Consider the following 12978-nt stretch of genomic DNA (forward strand, 5'->3'; position numbering starts at 1 on the left):
CCAAAACAAGGAAGAGGAAGAGCATGAGAAAGCTTTCCCGTCACTCTCTCATACCTCCTCTTTGCAGACTCCAACAGGAAATCAGTGGACAAAGGATAAATACAGTTTGTGGTGTCTCAGCGCTAGCACCACAAAGCACACTAGAATGGTGGGATTGAAGGTGAGGGACATTAATTTAGTAACAGACATAATTATGCTCAAAGAACCCCATCTAGGCCAGGCGCGGTGGCTCACGCTTATAATCCCAGTACTTTGGGAGGCCGAAGTGAGTGGGTCACCTGAAGGTAGGAATTCAAGACCAGCCTGGCCAACATGGCGAAACCCCATCTCTACTAAAAAATACAAAAAACTGGGGGGAGGGGGGAGGGAAAGCATTAGGAGATATACCTAATGTAAATGACGAGTTAATGGGTACAGCACACCAACATGGCACATGTATACATATGTAACCTGCATGTTGTGCACGTGTACCCTAGAACTTAAAGTATAATTTAAAAAATTTTTAAACTATTTCTTATTAAAAAAAAAAGTACAAAAAATTAGCCTGGTGTGGTGGCGGGCACCTGTAATCCCAGCTACTCGGGAGGCTGAGGCAGGAGAATCACTTCCACCCGGGAAGTAGAGGTTGCAGTGAGCTGAGATCGTGCCACTGTACTCCAGCCTGGGTGAGACAGAGTGAGACTCCATCAAAAAAAAAAAAAAAAAAAAAAAAAAAAAAGCCCTGTCTATATATTTTAAAAATTTACTCTTCCATCCCACAGGATATGAGACCAAGTCTACATGCTGTGCCAATTAATATAAGTCAAATGTTCTTCTATTTGAAGTAACTGTTTCAATTACGTATATCTACTAAAGTATATAATGACCAGAAATCATTTACCTGATTGTCATGTTTTCTCATAATTGTAGACGTCCTCAAGTCCTTACTCTCTGAGTCATGTCATTTTCTGACTGATATGCTTTGGTCAGAATGAGAAGATGGAGACAAGACTGGACTTTAAATTTTCAAAACAAATAGCAAAAAACAGTGGTAAAAATATAACAGCAGAATGTGGAATCTGAAAAAAAAAGAGGAAGGTTTATAGGCATTATGCTGAAAGTGGGGCAAAATGAAGAGACTGAGTGTAGGGCCAAATATGAAATCTGTTGATCAGAATATACCTGGGTTGCAGTATCTGCGAATGGGAATATTAAAGAAAAATAGAGGTTGTGGCAATCAAGAAGTCAAATGGAACAAGCACTGTAGGAATTCTCTGAGGTTGGCTCTAAGATTTAATCTACACCAGATGGCAATTTACCCATTAAATATTTTTTTGTGACTAACTTCTTTTGACATTAGTTGAGTGAATTGTATAATTGGTTTGCGAAGCAGTGTTCTTTTCCATTTCAACAATAATTCATCTGTTTTCCCCTACTCTCCTATTAAATGAGATAATAATTTCAAGGTATATACAAACTTTTGAGGCAGTGAATACTTTTTTTCCTAGATTTATTTATTTCATAAATGAATATTTCTTTAAGTTATAAGATCACTTTTATAGATAATAGTGAATAGACCCCATGTAAATACTATGCAGTTTCTTAAAGAAGTGTTTGATTAAAGTGACAGATAAAGTCATAGGAAGTTCTTTTAAAGCAGGAGACCTTCTTTGGAATATCATTAATTTGAGATCCTGGAGCTTGGCCAGTGTGTGAGTGACGTGAGTTCAGCCTTGTGGTATAGAATTTGAAAGTCAGTTATGAATTATGAGAATTGTCACTCGAGTCTGTGTGAAGAGACCACCAAACAGGCTTTGTGTGAGCAGCAAGGCTGTTAATTTCACCTGGGTGCAGGCGGGCTGAGTCCAAAAAGAGACTCAGCAAAGGGAGATAAGGGTGGGGCCGTTGTATAAGATTTGGGTAGGTAAAGGAAAATTACAGTCAAAGGGGGGTTCTCTGGCGGGCAGGGGTGGGGGTCACAAGGTGCTCAGTTGGGGAGCTTTTGAGCCAGGATGAGCCAGCAGAAGGAATTTCACAAGGTAATGTCATCAGTTAAGGCAGGGACCGGCCATTTTCACTTCTTTTGTGGTGGAATGTCATCAGTTAAGGCAGGAGCCAGTCATTTTCACTTCTTTTGTGATTCTTCACTTGCTTTGGGCCATCTGGGCGTATATGTGCAGGTCACAGGGGATACGATGGCTTAGCTTGGGCTCAGAGGCCTGACAAGAATGATGATGGGTATTGGCATGGGAGGTAAAAGGCCAGGAAAAGGCTTGTTTTGAATGAATGTACTGATGGACTTGTGTAAGTTGAATGCAGATGGAAAGCTAGTTTCACTTTGTCATTGAATCATACGTTGTTCTCAGAAACTAGTGGCTCATTCTCTAATTGACTAAACCAGGTACCCAGAGGAAACATGGATTGTTGAAAATATACAAGTGTTATCTTGAGACCTTGTAAACAGCCCAGGGAGTATTGGTAAGTCCAATAAGTTAAACAACAATGGTGTTTTCAGTACCATCCTGAGGTCCTTCTTGCTACATTAAAAACCCGGATTTGAAGAGGGTCTTTGCTGCCACCAAAACAAGTCCTTTTAAAAAAGTAATGAAATATCACAGGCCTTAATTCTAGGATTGTCAATCAGAATGCTAAGCATTCTGATTTCCATGGACAGTTCATGGCACAAGAGTAGAATATACGTTTTAATGAAATTGTCCACACTGTGGTGTGCCTGTTGAAGATAAACAAAACCAGATGTTAGTTACAATGGTGAAAACAGACGTTATTCATAACTACTGAGAGGGAAAGAGCAGAGTTGCATTCCGATTTGCGTAGAAGTGATGGTGCATTTTCATGAGAGAATGAGGGAGCGGAGGGGGAGCAAGCAGGCACTCAAGCAGTGTCAGGGAAGTGAAAAATTACAAAGGTTGGTCAGTGTAAATGTAATTAGTCTAGCTGTGTCTGTTAGCTGGCAATGATCACAGTTAAGATTCTATCCTCCCACAGGGACTGGGAGGTAGAGACCCTATCCTTCCTTGGAAATGTAATCATTATTACATTTTAAAGTAATGGCTTTCAGGTCCTTGGGAAAGACACTTCTGAGTTGTGGGAGAGGCATATGCATCTCAAAAGGACAGAGACGTATTCACAGTGTTAAGCTATGTTTAGCAAAGGATCTAAATAAGCAGGTCAGGTGCCTATTCATCCAGGGTTCCCTAAAACAAACAGTAAATTCTTTTGACAGCCCTGAGCTTTTCGAGGCAGGAATTTAAAAGAAAGCTGGGTGGTTACAGAGACACAACGAATGATCTTACGGTGATAGAAGCCCTGCTAAAGTTTAGTCAATTCTCTTAGAGCAGAGTTTTAGATGAAGTTATTATGAGCTGACAGTTCTTGCAGTTCTCAACCCAGGGTCAATTTACATCCTGCAAATCAAGGAAGTTTCTTGGAGGCCCCAGAATCTGAGGCCTCCTTAGAGTGTTACCTCAAAACTGGGCATTATAAAAAAAAATGTATGTAATTGTTCTATGTATTGTATCATCTGAGTTGAAGATTCTACTTGGTGTGGGCATGGAGGACCACAGGTGGTAAGATACTGGACATGGAATACTCATTTTTCCAAGTGGAACATTAAGGTCCTCATCTTTATCAGAAGCCATGGTTCTCATCTAGTTGCATGTTTTATGTAATTATATCCTGTGGAAAGAGAGGAATTTAGTGTTCAGAATATTTCTGCTAGATCATGGACTCTTGGAAATATATGCCCAGAGTAACAGAGGACACGCAGGAAATGACACTAACAATTATAGGGAGCCAGACTGTCCATGCATTGTGCCTAGAGCCTCTGGACTTTCACTGGAGTAATTTGGCATTTTATCTATTAATCAAGGAGGATATTTAAAGTTTCTGGAGATGCCAGAATCTACCAAGATACATTAAACAATTTGAACAAGTATTTTCCATAGTTATGTACAAGATTTAGTTTTTTTTGGTTTTTTGTTTGTTTGTTTTTTATACTTTAAGTTTTAAGGCACATGTGCACGATGTGCAGGTTTGTTACATATGTATACATGTGCCATGTTGGTGTGCTGCACCTATTAAGTCGTCATTTACACAAGATTTAGTTTAGAAATGAACATGACATTTAAAAAATGGACATCATAGTAAAGCTACTTTGTATTTCCATCACAAAGGAACCAGCTCATTTTTTCTTCTTATAATATTTCTGGCCTTACAGTCTAGTAATTTGCTTTAGAATTTTCTAGAAAACTGACAGAGCTAGCTAAATTATAGACACTGAATTTTTTTTTTCCTTCTCTTGAGGTAGCAAAGTTGAACTTGCTTGGTTGTATTAAATCTTTGTTGGATAGGAAACTAGTTACCAGCCGGGCACGGTGGCTCATGCCTGTAATCCCAACCCTTTGGGAGGCTGAGGTGGGCGGATCACAAAGTCAGGAGTTCGATACCAGCCTGGCCAACATGGCAAAACTCCATCTCTACTAAAAATACAAAGATTAGCCAGGCGTGGTGGTGGGCACCTGTAATCCCAGCTCCTCAGGAGGCTGAGGCAAGAGAATCACTTGAACCCGGAAGGTGGAGGTTGCAGTGAGCTGAGATTGTGCCGTTGCACTCCAGGCTGGGCAACAAGAACAAGACTCCAACTCAAAACAAAAACAAAAACAAAAAACCAGCTATCACAGCAATTATGTAAGGCGTACTTCTTTTAGTATGTCTCTTGTTGATGCTTCATGGCCCTTCAAGCCTTCTTCCATCATAGCACTTACCACAGTAAATTATAATAATAATACACTACCCCGTCTCCCTCCCTAAACTGTAAGCAACTTGAAGACACAAGTTGATCACCTTTACCTAGCACCCAGAATAGTGCCTATTGGTTATATTAAATCTTTGTTGGATAGAAAATTAGTTACTGGATGGGCGCGGTGGCTCACACCTGTAATCCCAGCACTTTGGGTGGCCGAGGTGGGCAGATCACGATGTCAGGAGTTTGAGACCAGCTTGGCCAACATGGCAAAACCTCGACTCTACTAAAAATACAAAAATTAGCCAGCCATGGTGACAGGCACCTGTAATCCCAGTCACAGGGGAGGCTGAGGAACACACTGGAAACACACTGGGCCCGTACAAAAACAGCCTTTTAAGTAAATGTCCTGGTTGAGTAAAAGGAAATGAATAAGCTACTATTTCTCCATAGGCAACCATATGTTATCCATTTATTTCTGAAACTATATGTGAGGATTGTCTTGCATGAACCTAGGTTCTATGCAAAATCTCAAAAGTGATATTATAAACTGTTAACTGAATCTCAGCCCAGATGAGGCAGATGGCTCCGTTGCTTGGCCGTTTTTATGTTTTTCAGAGTCTTCCGAAGAGCTTGCCAAAAATTCTGCAAGGAATTATTCCAATGGCCTTTAGATAATTTTTTTTCTTCACCAAGACCCTTGTGCCATCATATATATCTCATAAGACAAATAATAAAGAGTAGTACCTGTGACTATTAAAAAATTTAATTCCTTATTTTTTTTTGAAGTATAGTGGGGACTGGGCCATAAGATATTCTATCAACTTACTCTCAATAACTTACAACAACCCAAGGATTTTCTAGTGTAGGTATGTAAGGGCGGGGGTAGAGAAGTGTTGATAAATGTAAGAAGGAAAGAATCATAGTGGAAGTTTTTGATATTTGAAGTCCTAAATATCTACTGTGAAGTGTTTATAAGTTTTACCAGGTTAGCAGCCATATTGTGTGAGTAGCATTCTCAATGAAATGTAGTCCTCTCAGAGCAAAGGATGTTGGACTCTCCTCAAAATCACCTATTTTTTTTTTCTGAATAATGTTTGGTCTGGAAAAGACACAGTATATATAGCTATATGTCAAAACGAGTTTTCTTTTGCCCAACAGAGCTGAGAACATGTCATATTTAAGATATCCTAAAGTAAGGTGCAGCCCTCCCATGCAAGCCGGAGTGAAGGGATGTCTAGCAGATTCTGGTTCCAATATACCTTTTCTAAAGATTTAACCACCTTACTGTGACCTGCAACTTTGCCTTTTTATTGTCTCAAGAGATGTTGCTTGATAACTTTGTAAAATCCTATGTGGACTTCCAGACCTAGCTCCAATTCTGTCTCCTTCGTAAACCCTTCTCTAGCAGCTTAGACTTTCCATCGCTGTTACAATTCAATCCTAAATCATCCTTTAATATGTCAGTGTCGATTGAATGTAATATTGTGCACAAGCAGGCTTTACACCTCGTACAATTCAAGGTGAATTTTATTAATAGAATATATACAGTCTACTCTTCAGCAAGTTGGTGAGCTTGTACTCCTCAATATCTGCTACTTGAAAATTCCTCCAAGTAATATTAAGTGTTTTACAGGGGTCAAAAACCCACTCCATAAGTTCAACAGACTTGTTTTTATCACAAGATTTATCAGATTCTTTAATATGCCCCTGAACATTATGAATATATAAGATGCGGGCCTGATAAATCTACATCTAGATTTGTCTATCTACTGCCATCTAATTCATAAACCTCCTTGGCCACATAATGCTTTTTAATGTGTTTTTTTTTCCTTTGGCAGAACACTTGAAGACATTATTTTTCTATGGAGCATATTTGGTAAATATTAAGGACTTTTTGAGTACATTGAACATATTAACTATCATTTCACTTGATGTAAATCAAGTACACAATTAAGTTCAAGGTTAATTTGGGTACTAAAGAGACAGAGATAACATTTACTGAGTCCTGAATATGGACAGTGTACTATATTAAGGACTGCATACATGTTGTCCTGGTTAATCTGTACAAGATTCCTCTGTTATTTTGGGGATTTACTCATTACACGGTTGAGGAACTAAATTCAAAGTGTAATGTTTCTGAGGTCAAACAACTGAGAGTTGTCAAAGTTTGCGTATAATCTTGGGTTACTCTACAGTTTATGAAATGTGCAGTGAACCCCCTATTTATTTCTGTTGCACAACCATACATATTTTGTATATTTTATATGACTAACATGAGAAAGGCTTGTTAGTTAACCCACTTAAGAAAGTTAACATGAGAAACCCTCCAACAGGAATTTGATAATTACTGTGTTTTTTTTTTTTTTTTTTTTTTTTTTTTTGAGACGGAGTCTCGCTCTGTCGCCCAGGCTGGAGTGTAGGGGCACGATCTCGGCTCACTGCAAGCTCCGCCTCCCAGCTTCATGCCATTCTCCTGCCTCAGCCTCCCGAGTAGCTGGGACTACAGGCACCCGCCACCACGATCGGCTAATTTTTTGTATTTTTAGTAGAGACAGGGTTTCACCATGTTAGCCAGGATGGTCTCGATCTCCTGACCTCGTGATCCACCCACCTCGGCTTCCCGAAGTGCTGGGATTACAGGTGTGAGCCACCACTCCCGGCGATAATTACTGTTAAAACTATCAATTTTGCTGTAAAAGAACTCATATCACTGCATTATTTCTCCATTTCAATATTTAGAGGCAATAAAAAAACAATTCCAAGGGATTAATGATCATATGAAGTTAACTGTCCTCAACTCTACCTTAGTCGATCAATTCCTTATATGTGTCATTAATTCCTTTGTAATACTACATGATTGAATTGCTATATCTTGAACAACCCTTTGATTTTGTTGCACAGTTACAGTAGAATGTGTCATTATTATATCATTTTTGGTGTCCACATTTGTTGTAGAATTAGAAGATGCTAACTCATGAGCTCAATTAGTCTTAATAACAGTAGATATTTAAAGAACAAGTTACGGTTCATATTTGGGGTATCACATCATTCTAAGATTTTTTTTCTAAGCCTTTCTAACACAGAAAAAAATATCTTAGGGATCTATTGGAATGGTCAGGTGACATTAATGTTTTCCTTATAAACTATAAAACTCTTTTCTTACGTGAATAGTAAAGAGGCTTATTCCTATCCCCAAATGGTAGTGTGACAGAATACTGTGGTAAACTTTAATATAAATTTATGTTTACCTATCCAAAATCTTTTTCAGCAAAGGAGAGATGCCCTTTGAGACTTGGTCCTATGGCTAACCATATCTGATTTGTGGTCATTTATCTTTCTGCAAATTATCTGAAGGTGTCAGAAAAGGTTTATGGTATTTTATATACTCAGCAGATAAGGTAGCAGGGAAAATATCAAGTTCATCCATTCCTGGAAGCTGATGAGCTGAGGAACAAACATACTAATCCTGTAAAAATTAAAGTCTGATGAACACTTTCTTGCTTATCTTTGAGAAAATCAATAAATAAAGCAGTGTGTTAAGTGAATGTCTTATTTGACCTAGACAGTTGATTATCTTTTTTCATTCTAAATTGTCAGCTTAACTTTTTCATCACAACAAATATCACAAAGCATAGAATCACTATGATGTCTTTTCTAATTTCCCATGGGTGAGGTATATTTTTATTAAGAAATATTTTAATGTTAATATAACCCAGTTCATTGATGTTTGTTAAAAAGCACTAAGTGATACTATCTTCCATTTGCTTTCTGTTTCATTGTTTATATAACCTTTAACATTTAATATGAGAAGGCTGGTAGAAAAACATCTATTCTGTTAGGTCTTTAATTTCATTTTGCAATCTGCCACTTACTGTTCCCTTTGATACTGTTCTTTCTTATGTAAAATGTATTCTATTGCTTATCTAACAATAGGACTGTCACTCTTAATGTGACTTGCCTTCTTGCTTGCTTTGCAGTTTGTGGTGGACAAATAGGCTGATTTTGAGGTACTTAGATTGAAGGATGACTTCAATGTAAAGATAAGAAAGTTAAAAAAAAAGAATTCTAACAAAACTGGTGCAAATGAGACACTCGTTTAAAATATGCTATTTAATTAAAATAATTAAAACCAGTATGATTTGAGAGTTTTTGGTCCGTGGTGCCCTATCCCTGTCAAAGGTGTGGCCAGCAGTCTATAATGTGGTCTGTCATTATCACAGTTTTTCAATCCACTAGTCAGATTGAGGCAGTGGAGATTTCAGGCAGTGAATATTGTCGTTCTTCCTAATGATCCTAAAGATCCTAAAGGTTGTGCTTAGGCACATCCATACTCAGAATTTCAACTGAATGTAGAATAAAGGTAAACCCTGGGGATAGAATACTGGCATAAACTATGCAGGCAAAATGTAGTGTCATTTAGGGCGTGCACAGGTTAATCTTGCCCAAAAGGTAGAAGTGATACACTAGGAAACTGAGGCAAACTTTTTATAATTGGTATCTCATGACAGAGGAAGGGATAGTTTTTGGTGATTACCCCAGAGTGCAAGACTAATTCTGACTGATGAAGAAGAGGCTTCTTCATCACCTCTTATTAGATACATGTGATGAAAACCCATGCTGATGCTAAATGGAGTTTGCATGCCTGTTCAGATGAGAGATCTACTACTTTTAACTGTGCAACTTCAGGCAAGTTACATAACTTCTCCATTTTTCATTAGCAAATTAGTAGATCTAATCTACTTCACCAGGTATAGTGAAATATAATTGGATGAGTACATGTAAAACTCTTTGAATGTGCTGAAAGTAGATACATCTTTTTTTCTTTTATTATTACATTATTATTCCATTCATTTCGGACTCTTGCTGGAAGGAGAAGACAGCACAACAAAGACTTTTTGTCGGTATAAATTAGTGCTAAACAAAAGAAGTAATAGATAAACAGCTTTTTCTGTGAGGAACAGAATAAAAAAGGTGTTTCTGTTTGATTCTGAACTCAAAAATTGGTAGATTAATTTGACTAACTTGAGCCATGACTTAATTCTGTTCATGGTAGCAGTAAAGCTTCTGCTCTATCTGCTCCCATACTTCATAAACCCCTTTACAGAATCTTACTAGTAGCCTTTCTCTTGACTCCAAGGTGTTACAATCTGGGGTGATTTCAAATTTTCGAGTATGTTTTAGTTTACCTTTCTGACCTCCTTAGCTCCAATTACTGACATTTTAACATTTGAGCTCCACTTTAGCATTTGTCTTAGGTTTCTCTAGAGGGATGGAACTAATAGGAGGTACATCCATGGATATTTACGAATATTAAAGGGAGTTCATTAGAGAGAATTGGCTCACATGATTACCAAGGTGAAGCCCCTCGAGAGGCTGCCGGCAAGCTAGAGAATACTGTTAATATGGCTCCCAGGTAGGGTGGTGGCATGACTCAGTCCAAGTCTGAAAGCCTCAAAACCAGGGAAGCTGATAGTGTGGCTCCAGTCTGGGGCCAAAGGCCTGAGAACTCCCGGGATATGTGTATGTGGGGGCGGGGTGGTGATGGTGTTCCTTTGGTGAAAGTCCCAGTCCAATGGCCACAGAACCTGGTGTCTGATGTCTGATGTCCAAAAGCAGGAGGAGGAAACGGTGTACTGCTCCAGGAAAGGGAGAGAGAGAGAGAGAGAGAGAAGGGAGCAAGCAAACTGAATGCCTCTTTTTTCCATCTAGTTTTTTTCTAGTGACACCATCAGCTGACTGGATGGTGCCTGCCCACATTGCAGGCAGATCTTCCTCTCCCATTTCACTGACTCACGTGTAAATCTCTTCTGGAAACACCCTCACAGACACACCCAGAAACAATACTTCACCAGCCATCTCAACATCCCTCAATCCAGTCAGGTTGACATCTCATATTAACCATCATTGTCACATCTTTGTTCTTGTCATCATGAACTTCCCCCAAACTGAAATCTTACGTTAAATATCTGAGTTGAGATGTCTCATATTCTCCCAGTTTTCCTTCGCTTTTACCAGTTTACCTTGTCCTTGACCTCAGTGAGAACCGTCCTTTCTTCCATTCTGCAAAGTCACTGTTTTGAAAATTAAATTTGTAATTGACAACATTGTATATATTTATTTAGTAAAACACGTTACTTTTAAATAGGTACGCATTGTGGAATGGCTGAATCAAGCTAATTAGCATATACATTATTAACTCACCTACCTAGTTTTCTCTGTGATAACACTCAAAATCTACTCTCTTCACAATTTTCATGAATACAATGCATTGTTGTTAACTATAGTCACCATGTTATACAATAGATCTCTTGAACTTATTCCTTGGAGTCTTTTTTTAATTTTGTATCATATGGCCGTAACTCTTTTTGCCTCAGCCTCTGGTAACTAACCACTATTCAACTCTCTTCTTCTATTAGTTCAGCCTTTTGTACACACTGCATATAAGTGAGATCAATCTGTATTTATCCTTCTGTGCCTTGATCATTCCACTTAATATAATTTTCTTTAGGTTCATTCATGTTACAAATGACAGGATTTTTTCTTTTCTTTTCTTTTTAGGCTGAATAGTATTCCACCGTGTTTATGTACCACATTTTCTTTATTCACTCATCTGATAATGAACACTTAGGTTGTATCCATATCTCAGCAATTATGAAAAATCCTGCAATGAACATGGAAGCAAACAGACATCTCTTTGACATATTTATGTAATTTCCTTTGAATATATGAATATACCCAGTAGTGGTATTGCTAGATCGTATATTAGTTCTTTTTAATTTTTTGAAGAAACTCCATACTGCTTTACAAAATGACTGTATAAATTTACATTCCTCCCAACAGTGTGCAAAGATTCTCTTTTCTCCACATCCTCTTTAGCACTTGTCATCTTTTGTCTTTTTGATAATAGCCATTTTAAAGTACATGAAGTGATATCGTATTGTGGTTTAATTTGAATTTCTTTGATCATTAGTGATGGTGTGCATTTTTAAATAGAACTGTTGACCATTTTGATGTCTTCTTTTGAGAACTATTTCATTCCTTTGCCCATTTATTAATCAGTTTATTTGTTTACTTTTAGTTCCGCATGTATCTTGGATATAAACCCCTTATAAGATATCTGGTTTGCAAATATTTTCTCCCATTCTGCAGGTTGTTTCTTTAGTCGGTATTGTTTTCTTGGATGTGCAGAAGCTTTAAGCCTGACTTAATCCCATTTTTCATTTTTGCTTTCATTGCCTGTGCATTTGGGTTTATATCCAAAAAAGAATATTGCCCAGACCAGTATAATGGAGATTTTCCTTTGTGTTTTCTTCCAGTAAGTTTACAGTTTCAGCCCCAGCGTTTAGGTCCTTAATCCATTTTGAGTTATTTCTGTACATGACATGAGATAAGGGTCCAGTTTCATTATTCTTCCTATGGATATTGAGTTGTCCCACCATCATTTATTGAAGAGACTGCCCTTTCTCCATTTTGTGTTCTTGACACCTTTGTTAAAAATCAATTGACTGTAAATGTGTTGGTTTCTTTCTGGCTCTTTATTCCGTTTCCTTGGTCTATGTGTTTGTTTGTATACCAGTACCATGCTGTTTTGATTGCTATAGCTTTGTGGTATATTTTGAAGTCAGGTAGTGTGGTGTTTCCAGCTTTGTTCTTTCAAGATTGCTTTGGCTATTCTGGATCTTTTGTGGCTCTGTAGAAATGGTAGGATTGTTTTTATATATCTGTGAAAAATGTCATTGGAATTTTGGCAGGGATTATATTGAATCTGTAGATCACTTTGAGTAATATGGATATTTTAACAATATTAACTCAATCCATGAACATGGAATATCTTTCTATTTACTTGTGTTTTCTTTCATTTATTTTACTATTGTTTGAGAGTTTTCAATGTACAGATCTTGCACCTTTTAGTTAAATTTATATCTAGATTTTTTTCTGGCTGTTCTAACAATTTTTTTTTCTAATATCTTTTTTGGTTAATTCCTTGTTAGTATATAGAAATGCTACTGATTTTTGTATATTGATTTTATATCATTCAACTTTATTGCATTTTCTTATCAGTTCTAAGAATTTTTGGTGGAGTCTTTAAGGTTTTCTATACATAAAATCATGTCATCAGCAACCAGGGACAATTTAACATCTTCCTTTATAATGTGGATGTCTTTCATAACACTTCTGGCTTTATTTCCTTTTGCCTTCTAATTCTTCTGTCATATCTGCCTGGAAAACTCCAA

This window comes from Pan troglodytes, chromosome 13, assembly GCF_028858775.2.
Source record: "Pan troglodytes isolate AG18354 chromosome 13, NHGRI_mPanTro3-v2.0_pri, whole genome shotgun sequence".
Classification (NCBI taxonomy): Eukaryota; Metazoa; Chordata; class Mammalia; order Primates; family Hominidae; genus Pan; species Pan troglodytes.